The sequence below is a fragment of the Haliotis cracherodii genome, unplaced genomic scaffold (genome assembly GCF_022045235.1).
Source record: "Haliotis cracherodii isolate W230 unplaced genomic scaffold, xgHalCrac1.p SCAF_15, whole genome shotgun sequence".
NCBI classification, from domain to species: Eukaryota; Metazoa; Mollusca; class Gastropoda; order Lepetellida; family Haliotidae; genus Haliotis; species Haliotis cracherodii.
The window spans coordinates 14,581,366-14,593,009 of NW_027266270.1; the positions used below are offsets into that span (position 1 = coordinate 14,581,366).

Sequence of the window (11,644 nt, forward strand, 5' to 3'; positions counted from 1 at the left end):
TACCATGCCAGGGTTTATCATTGAAACTTCACTCAGACTCCGAGCTGGCCAGTCCTTGTTTAATCCCCTTAATGCCAGGCAGGGTAACAACAAGTAAATCTTTTAACGTCTTTTGGTGTGACGCAGCCAGAGATCGAACCAGCACGATCTCCGATCACACGCCCTATTCACTGGGCTAAAACGTCAGTCTTTTTAAAGGATAATTGTTGGGTGAATTGACAAATCACGTCATATGGCGGGAATGTAACGTTCACTAAGACTGAATTCACACACTTCTTTTTGTGTTTCTATCCTATCCTACTTTAATTATGAGGAACATAGTTGTAAAAAGATGGTTTCCAAAATGCATACAGACAGCATAACAAAGAGCGCTGATTGGCTCCGTCTTCCAGTCAAGTTGTACGTATGAATTTGATTGCGAACAATTGAACCTCATATTGATGTCTTGTCGGACAATAATCACATATCTGATTTATCTATAAGTAGATTTTATTGTTTGAAGAAGACGAGGCCCTCATTCGACGTACATCATTGATCTAGAAATGGTTGAGTCCAACCGGTATAGATCACATATAGTTACAGGGTAGTATGGAGGAGGTCTGAAATGGTTTTGTGACAGAACCTTTTCCAATTTTCGTCACATGTGTACCTATAAAATAAAATGAAATGTCCCAACTCGATCGCAGATGCAAACGGCTTTAAGTCATGATCAACACGTCTTTTTCTCAGCTAGGAATTGAATGAAACCATTTCTAGTCATGGACAATTTGATATTATTATCGGGTATTTTTTTATTTTCTAACCTTTGGTGCAGAACGCTTGGTCTATGTGGAAAATGTAACATAACACCTCTAGTCGGATTTGAAAACAAGAGAGTTACGGGAGGAGTGGTGTGGACGAATACTGCCTTCAGCAGTCTAACACAGTGTGCAGTTCGATGTGCCTTGTTCCCCACCATCAAGTCCTTTGGGTATAGCCAGAGTACAGGGGAATGTGTGGCCTATAACACACCAGCCACATCTCCCTACACAACAGAAACTGGATTCAACATGTATTCATCTTGCCCACCAGGTAATTAATAATGGTCAAATGTCTATCGTTTAAGGTTTCATTTTCTAATTACCTTCTCTGTGAATTTTAATTATATTGTGCAATGTGCAAGTGCAAAGGTCAAAAGAGGACAACACTGATATTCAATCACTTGAACCGATCTTTAGAAGTCAAAAACGTCAGATTTGTTATGAAGATTATTATTATAATGTGAACCAAATAAAGAAGCAGACATGGGATTTGGTATTATCATGTCAAGTTATCTGTCTTAGAGAGCAAATACTTCTACAAGGCGGATCGATGAATTTGGTGCCAGTATGGACACTGGATGTGTTAATATCACTGGGTTACATATTCTTGATCACATCGATGCAGGAAAACGCCCAACAAACCATCCCATTCCTCCCATCCTTAACTTCAATGTGCCACAGATAAATGATTTATTAAATTCACCGACGATGTGATTGTTCTTCAGTCGACGGTGGTGTTAGTGCATGGGGCTCATGGGGCTCAAAGTCCTGCTCAGAAACATGTGGCAATCCTTCTCCTGGCATATTGACTCGGACTCGATCTTGCACCAATCCCTCCCCAGCGAACGGCGGCGCTTCCTGTACGGAGACACTCAGCGATACTAAAAGTGATACTTGTAATCTCATTGACTGTCCAGGTTTGTGGGATCTTAGTTTTTAACTTAATGAATTTTAAGAACAATATTATCAGGCTCATGATACATCCCTACTCTAATGCCACTGGCGATAATTCACTTTTTACTGTACTGTATAGATAGCAGACACGTTTGGAGTTATTTGACAATGGTTTAATAAAAGAAATTTTGAAACCTGTTCATATGTAGATCTGTGCATAAACATTCAGAGTGACAAAAACTGTCAACAGTACTGTACGACAAGTACAATGACTTCAACTTTCCCTTTATGTCAAACAATATTCGAACAACTCCGACCTTTGATGTTTACATTTAACAAATCGAGCATGGTACAATCGAGCAAGTTCTTATCGTAAAGATTTCAAAGAATATTCTACGACTCTTGCTCAAAGGTTTGTTCAGGTCAAATCTTGAGTTGCCTTGGCATGTGTTTTCGACGTGTCACCGGTCGTGTGACGGGTCAATATTTACACTGATTTTATCGAATAGGATTGATTAAGGATTTTGTTTTCCAAATGTTAATTTAGTGGACGGTGGTGTGAGTACTTGGGGCTCATGGACTGTGGCAGCTTGTTCAGTAACTTGTGGACAGTTTGCCACTTATCCCCAGTCCCGAACTCGAACCTGCACCAACCCAGCTCCAGCACACGGTGGAAGAGACTGCATTGAGAATCTAGCTGAAATTATCCCAAAGAGTTGTGATCTCCCAAGTTGTACAGGTATGCATGGTACTGATCGAAGTGTCTCATATACGAAGATTAACTTATGTAAAGCCAAGTCTAGCATAACGATACTTATATTGTCCTCCTCACCTCTAAAAACCAAACTTGTTTCTTGTTTCTAAATAATTGTTCAGTTTACATGTAAAGGAAGTGATAAATATAGAAGGCGATACAACTTTGTCATAGGACTCAATATCTTGCATGAGTGTAATTAAAAGAGAGATCTTAATAGAGCTATGTCCCTAGTTTTGTTACTTTTGGTTTCGCTAGGAACGTACTCAAAAAGAAATAGTCTTTTAACCTTAAACATAAAATTCCAGAACTAAGTTCAAAATATATAGCCAACAGGATTTCTTGTCATTTTTCTGTTTTACTTAAATACAATCATTCTTGAACTTCCGTACTTTCATTCTCATGCAGGATACTGAAAGTATGCAGAGTAGCAAAAGAAAGAAAGCATCGGAAATCGCTCAATATCTATTTGTAACTCATTTTAATTTACCTGGAAGTCATGGGAAAGATTGTCTAAACGCAAAAAACGTGTGTCTGTGACGCCAAGTCGGAGATTTCTATGTTCGCACTTTTTGTAAAAAACACACCAAAAATCAGAAAGGGTGCACATGCAAGGTATAAAAGGTGAGCAAATCGATGGGACACATTAACCGCAGTAGAAGGAAGAAGGCAATGGGTATGGCTACTGTGGGCGTGACGTTAGTCCATATTGCAAGAACATTGGGACGCAACCGTATGACAGTGGCTCGACTTCCGAGGGACCCGTGAAGATCCGGGGTACAATAGCTCTTCAGCAATCAATGCTTGCCGTAAAAGGCGACTATGTTTGTCGTAAGAGGCGGCTTACGGGATCGGGTGTTCAGGCTCGCTGACTTCATTGATCCATGTCATCGTATACCAGTTGTGTGGATCGATGTGCATGACGTCAATCACTGGATAGTCTGGTCCAGACTCGATTATTTTCATACCGCCGTCATATATATGGCTGGAATATTGCTGAGTGAGGCGTTAAACAAAAAATAAATACGTAAAATAAATAAATAAATAAAACTCCTTCAGACAGGACACACTAAGAGAGACCACGCGTCACAACCGCTATCTGCGAACATTACATAACGTCATGACAGTAAAATCATCTACGTTTGGTCAACAGCGTAATTGGCAGAGGGTACTGTGTATAGACAGATAAGAGTCGATTCAAGTCCAAATTCCATAGCCATCAAATTCAGTTTGATAAAGTCCAAATCCTCTCAACATCCAATTTCTGAATTTTCAGTACATTTCGGTTCCTGCAACGGGTCTGCTGACTGCACTGTTGTAAATACGACTTGTAATGATGGATGGTGTGTGTGTGACATAATGCACCAGTACTCAAGCGGCAGCTGTGTCCAAGGTAAGTTGAGTTCTAATTCTGAAACATGTATTAAAACAATCAAACATCCTTCTCAAGTATCAGTGGAAGGCTTTCATCCTGCGTGTGTATGTTGTTAAGTATTTGTTATGGTATGATTCTACGAAATCAACCAAGACAATCTTTCAGCGGAATGTCAACACCGTTTACCCATCCTAGTTTTAATGACTCAAAATGCCACTTGACCTTGATTCAACTTTCAGAATGAAACGTATGAAACCCTGTCTTCGAGGTATTTGTGATCAAAGCAATCATCAACGAATGGAACTCAGTGTTAACAATACACTGCTTTAAGCAACATTCAATCATTATAATCATTCATAGTCAGTCCATAATCATTGTACGATTCCTGTTACTCGGTTTGGCTTTCTCATAGTGTAATCTGTGGCGTCAAAAATGCTTTGAAGTGGAGATTCACATAAATTTGATATAAACCTTGATTCGCTTTTTATGAATAAAACAGATAAATAATTGATAAGAAACAAAATGCGCAAAATGTGAGACAAAATGCCGCAGTTCAGTGATACTACACTGATTTTATACATCATATTTCCTTTACTGATATTTTGCCTTTTCCGGCCAGTGGAATCTGTTTCTGCGGATATTTGATACATTTTTTATTTTTTTTTATATGTATTGGTTAATCTCTGGAGTTGACGCTTTGTATTTGCATTTTGTTCTCGAAGTACACATAGATATTGAGTGCTTTTGAATAGTGTTTTAAGAACACATGCTCATGATATGGAATTATGGAATCCTACAAGATCTGATTTAAGCCGAAAGGGAACGGGTTGTATTTACATTTCGATTGTGGTGAAAGGCGAAAAATAAAAAGGCGTCAATAACACATTCGTTCTTCTGCTGGTTACTTAACTTTACACAGAATTAAAGAAATGCCGTCATGCAGATCCAGGTTACACGATATAATGATTACAGACATGCATTATGACCAAGACAATTGGCGCGAGAGCTCACTCACACTGTTTCGTAACACGTTCTTACCAAAATCGTGAGCCCTAGTTGTGAATCTTGACATGGTATTGGACCTCTATGTCATTGCTTCTTTACGATATACACCCACTATCCCACATTTTCTCTCACTGTTGGTTGGTTGGTTGGTTTGTTGTATAACGCCGCATTCAGCAATATTCCAGCTATATGACGGCGGCCTGTAAATAATCGAGTCTGAACCAGACAAGCCAGTGATTGATATCATGAGAATCGATTCATGCAATTGGGATCGATGACATGCATCAACCAAGTCAGCGAGCCTGACCACCCGATCCCGTTAGTCGCCTTTTATGACAAGCATAGTCGCCTTTTACGGCAAGCATGGGTTGCTGAAGACCTATTCTAACCCGGAATCTTCGCGGGTCTTTCTCTCACTGTAAACTCATCTCTTCCGAAACCACTAGACTAATGAAGCTGGAACGTCATGTGCATGTTCTCACCACATCTTAATTAGTCAAAACCGATTGTATTATGACAGTAGCAGACATATTTATTCCCATTAGCCGGCGATGTATGCATAGAATGTGATTAAATTTGGTAAATGTGTAGTTGGTAGTTCAAATACATGTTCCATTTTTAACACACACACACACACACACACACACACACACACACACACACAATGACCTAGACTTGAAGATGCTGATACATTCTTTCAAAATAGATATATCACTGTGTAAACTGTGAATGTGTATGTTTTCCTGATCATATCATTAGATGTCATTGTTATTTTTTCTCAAGATATATATCTTCAAAGGTTCAGTACAATGTCAAAATTCAAAGCAAATGTCCTACTCATAGAGTCCATCTATGTGAAATTAGGGGGATAGGACATGAAGTACGCATCCCACAGGGCTCCAATTGCTCTCCATTCCTTGCTGCTCTGTTTCTTATCATGCATGTGAAAAGGACATTCAAAACAAGTGAATATGGCCAAGAGGTTTAACGTTAGCTTACGGTATATAGGTGATCTGATATCGTTCAACAATGGACAAATAGCAGATCGGAAAGGTGAGATTACTTCTTTCCTAAATATTATCCTTAAATTTCCCAAAGATGTTATCAACGAGAAGTCCAACAGTTCACATATTGTTATACTCAGTAAACGTCAGATGGTATTTGCTTTACTTTTTGACAAATTGTCCTGAACCTTATACGATAGCGATGGGAACATATCAAATGGTCACCACGAAATCAGAGTTTCACTGGTGTCAAGTTTGGTCAAAAAAGATGAAAAAAATTGCAGACATCGTTTTCAGAATACATTTCCTTTCAGGGTGTGCTACATATGGTTCGGATTTCACAACATTCAGAAATATGCTCTTGGGCGGATACAACACCAGGACCATCAGGAACGTCACAACGATAGAGGCATGTATGTCTGCATGCATTGCAGAAACAGGTTTCCTGTGTATTACAGCAGATTTCCAACATCTGCCGTCTGACTGCTACTTGAGTAGTTTAGCTACGTATGAGGTTCCATTAAGCCGCATTAAGAGCTCCAGCAATTACCATGAATTTATCCGCAATTGTGCTTAAGAGCTTTCTGCTTCATGGTTCCACATTCTTTGTTTCATGATCTATGGATCTGAGAATTCATGGGTTTGGGTATTTATTGAAATGTGAGTGAGTGAGTGAGTGAGTGAGTGAGTTTGGTTTTACGCCGATTTTAGCAAAATTCTAGCAATATCACGGCGGGGGACACCAGAAATGGGCTTCACACATTGTACCCATGTCGGGAATCTTATTGAAATGTGAAAAATTGACCACTCTTTCAGACTAAATAAATCAGTCATAAATACATAACATTAGCTATACACTGGATAGAACCGTGGGACGGTCTTGCAAATTGTGTGAGTGGTCGGTGCTACCGGTAGGGGGGACACGATTCCCCTTTTTCGCGAACACCTTGTATCAGCACTGATTATCAGTGATCCATTCATATACTTTTTACCACTATTTCGCCTCATACACCAACAGAATCTGTTTCAGTCGATCACCAAGACTGCAGCTGGTTTCCCAGGTGATGACGTTATATATTCACGGTGCCTAGTATTTCTTTTATGAATGTGCTCACTTATTTTGTATACAATAAGATAAACACGCAGACACAGTAACACAGCTTTACCAAATGCGGTGATACTTTACATGAATGATTGTTACCATAACACTGATGTATACGTAAGATTATATTGATGTCACAATAAGAATATGCTCACTTTGATAGTACCTGGCGAGCAACAGTACCTTGTCGCTATTTGTAAAATATATACTTTGCCCTTATTGAAACATGTACATGTATGTATACAAACATATCCGAGTCACTGATGACTGCATCGAATTTTCGACATTAGACAATGTAGGCAGCTGAAAGGTATTTTTGCTTAGTCATGTTTAATATACAAACCTGAACGGTTAAAATATGTAATTTGTTGTGTGTTTAGTATGTCACAGACCGATAATTACTAAGTTGATACATATCTTATGTTGTTTTAATTTTGAATTAACATTCTTAAACTTGTGTTTTCCGTTGACTGCAACCTTTGACCTTTTGACACGCTCAATAGTTTTGTAATGTTTAGCCATTTGATAATTTCTCATGGAGTGAAATACTGTATATATACTTCGACGAACTCAATGGTTTTGTAAAGTGGAGCCATGGGATAATTTCTCATTTAGTGAAATACTGTATGTGTACTTCGCCTAGAAATATCATCATGTTGTGTATGTCACTATTGTGATTAAACCAGTTTGCACACTATTGCATAGGTTTGTTATATGTTGTAAACTGGCAGCAGCCGTAGTCTAATAGATAGACACACACACACGTCGCTATACTAGAGCAGTAATCTTGAACATGACACAAACAGCAAATTGCCTCATCTGATCATGATTTAACTAAAAAATATGCATAGGTGTTGTTATTCGACAACTGTTCTCCATATTAAGTGTTCATTCACGAAGTTGCGTTCGTCACGATTGCTGAGAGGTGGATCTCAGATGGTGATTCGACAAACTTTTCCGTTAATAAACACTACCTTTTATATATACTTGGTTGATGCATGTCATCGGTCCCAATGGCGAGGATCGATGCTCATGACATCAATCACAGGATTATCTGGTCCAGACTCGATTATTTACAGACCGCCGCCATATAGCTGGAATAGTGCTGAGTGCGGCGGTAAACAACATACCAACCAACCAATCAATATATATTAATTGGTGTATAAACGTTTATAAGGTAACACATTTGGAGCTTCTTGGCTCATGCAATACGTACATTGTCACTTTTTTCGTTATTACTACATTCTTACTTGACATTAACGAAACAAATTTCTGTAAACTTGAATAACGGATATAATATTTATCAATGAACTGTTTTCTGAGTTAATTATAGAACGGACAAAGTAGTAAGAAATGGTATTCACTTTCATATGTTTTAAATCACAAAACTGACAAATTTTGTGTTCTCTTACGATCCCCATGTATCCAACTTGATGTAAAATGCGTCTATGCTTGTCGTAAGAGGCGACTAACGGGTGGTCAGGCTCGCTGACTTGTTTGATGCATGTCATCGTATCGCAATTGCATGGATCCATGCTCATGATGTCAATCACTGGACTGTCTGGTCCCGATTCGATTATTTACAGACTGCCGTCTTTTAGTTGGAATATTGCTGAGTGCAGCGTTAAACACGAAACAAACAAACAAACCATCAATATGGTACCATATCCACATGATTAAAGCTGACGCTTGACACAAGATGCCCAGTTAGTCTGTCCTTGTTGAGCATAGAGTAATAGCATGTTATAACATTTCTTTGGATATCTTGTATCAGGCATTTGAACTTACTGAAGTATTTTATCGTCTTTAACTTTACAAACATAGTTAAAGGGTATCGTCCACATTCTCCGTAGACCATTAGATTAGACGTACGAGGTTTCACACCAAGGAATCTTTTACATGCATATAAATGTATTTTGACTATAACATCAATCATTTCCTATCCCCAAACCTCTGCTACATATAACGAAAATGGGCTTATTTTTGTATCGAAAGTCTTAAAGAATGTATTATATGATATAGTTCCAAGTACTTTCATATGTTGAAGAATTCCAATTAGGATCTTCTTAGCTTGTACAGCAGCTTGGTTAGCATACATCTTCCATGACAATCTATTTATAAACTATACATCTAAGTACTTATAGAACGTTACAACATCTAATGAATGCCCTTGATAAAACAATTCTCTCTTCTAGCTAGCGAACCACCATTTTTGAAAACAATAACTTTTGTCTTATTCTTATTGACAAATAAATTCCACTCTTTGCTATAACATTCAAGCTGATAAACTTTCTTTAGTAGTCCACGTATTGTGCTTGAAAACATTAATATATCATCGGCATACAAAGGAAGAAATAACTTTATATTTTCCGTGTGAAGTTGTATCAGAACACTTCTACTGAATTTGTTGATTTAATTCCCTGATAAAAAGAGAGAGAACAAAATCGGACTTATAAAGCACTCTTGCTTAACGTCAACATTGCTTTCAAGTATGTCAAAGACAAGACCGGTATTTCGCACACAGATGATTTACTGTTTTAAAGATGAGAAATGCTTTCTCGTAAACAGAGTCTCGAGTATGTCTCGTGATAAATCGAGAAAAAAGTCATCATCACTGTCAGTAACTTTTTCAAGTGATCAGACCAGTTTTCGATACTGATATTATGACTGTGTGGAGTTGTCCCAAGCTTTTTAAGAGTTGACCAAAAAACTTTTGAATTATGATTTCCTGTTTCATTTCATAATATACAACTTTTTTATACATGTTTCTTTATACTGATTCCGGATGCAGTGATAATTTTCCAATAAACCAAGTCTTTTTTCCTTCGAAATATATTTAAACATTTACATCTTTCTTTATTTTAATAACTCACAACAACTATAATACCACTGACGATGCGCTTTGTTAATGCAAACTTTTCCCTTCATATCTGATGCACCAATACATAAGGCTTCATAGAGGTTATCACGCGAGTGGGTTTGGGGATGCTAAATATCCTGTATTAGGAATAAACTTTTTATTTAGCGAGCCTTTACCATCCCCAAACACATAAGCGTGATAACCTCTAATTTATCTTATAATTTCATTCTTCAATTCTGTGCTTGAAAATCGCTTTCATTCTCTCACAAACATTACCGAAGCATTGCAAGTTTTCCTGGAATGTGCGCACTGATATATATTACGTCACAGGGTAAGTGATGTGTCAGGTGGACAATGACAGCAGCCACTATAGTTCCAACTGAAACATGTTTCTTATACAGTATTTATACAGTGGGGAAACAATATATACGCAAAACAACAATTGCCTACACGAATTGTTTTTCTTGACTCTCACGGCAATCCATCGGTCTTTCCGCTAGAGTAACTGCCCGTTGTCAAAGGGTAGCTACTCTAACGCTTGTCTATGAGACGTCACGGCCACGGCCAGACGTTGTTGACAGCCTGTCCTGTCAAAACATTACGAAGTACAGTCAGATGTACACACAGCGACAAAACGAAAAGCCGCAGAGGTCTACGAGCACAGATATGGCTACTGATCCTGCTTGGCTAGGACTAGTGCCCTCGCAAAATTTGTGTCTCCAAAGTTGCCCAAACTTGTAAAATGCCTTAGCTATGTCACAGTTAGACACTGATTTTCAGTATATTAGAATGTTCTTTTGATAATGATAGCAATTATGCCAGTGGTTTCTCCAGATTCCCGATGGTTGATTCTGACTCGATCGCCGAATGACAAGGGCGACGCCATGTTTGTTTGTAAACAGTGAAAGTAGTTCCTACTTGACCTTGGTATTTGCATCTCTATCCGCATATGACTCCAACGGCTATCGTTTTTATCCGTTGGCTTTATCCTGCAGACACACCTACCCATTATATGATAAAGTGATATATTTTACACTAGCATCGATGCTAACGAATGTTGTATCTATTACCTTTTCAAGTAACCTGGATCAAACAACTTTTGAGCAAGAGTCGTATGACGTTCTTTGAAGAAAGGACACGCAGGAATGTATCTCAAAAGTTGTGAACACCAAAGGCTTGAAATACTGGAATATTGCTCGAATTGAAGGGAAAGTTGACTATTGGAAAGTTGAAGTCATCCCTCTTGTCATACAGCCTTGTGGAGAGTGTTTTGTCATTCTGTATAGTTATTTCTAGATCTAAATATGAAACATATTATGCGGTCTCACTGGTCTCCTTTATTTCTAGTTCAGGTGGGTATACCGGTGAAAGGATTGGATTCCGATTCATATGCATAGAGAAACAGGGAAGGTGGATAGAGATTGTTGCCCCCAAATGATACATAGATGTAATCAGTGAGCAAGTCCAACATTTCACATATTTCTTTCTCAATAATCTTCAGATGGCATTTGCTTTCATTTCCCCCCGAAATGTACCCCAGAAATAACGTACATGTACTATGCACAGGATAATTACTTTCCAACATTTGCTGACACAAGGGTGGTGTTATAGTTTTATAGTAGAAGTCCACTTTTATTTTACTGTCGGCTCAACTTGAAACCATGTAAAAATCCATAGATGTTATGGCTTGAAGTGAGTGAGTGAGTATGGTTTTACGCCGCTTTTAGCAATATTCCAGCAATATCACGATGGGGACACCAGAAATTGGCTTCACACATTGTGCCCATGTCGGGAATCGAACACGGGTCTTCAGCGTGACAAGCGAACGCTTTAACCACTACGCTACCCGA

At 38.4% G+C, this 11,644-nt stretch overlaps 1 pseudogene; it reads left to right on the top strand.

Moving 5' to 3' along the window:
- The first annotated feature begins 686 nt into the window (after positions 1-686).
- On the top strand, positions 687-6,409 carry LOC139461842 (uncharacterized; annotated as a pseudogene).
- Positions 6,410-11,644: the final 5,235 nt, after the last annotated feature.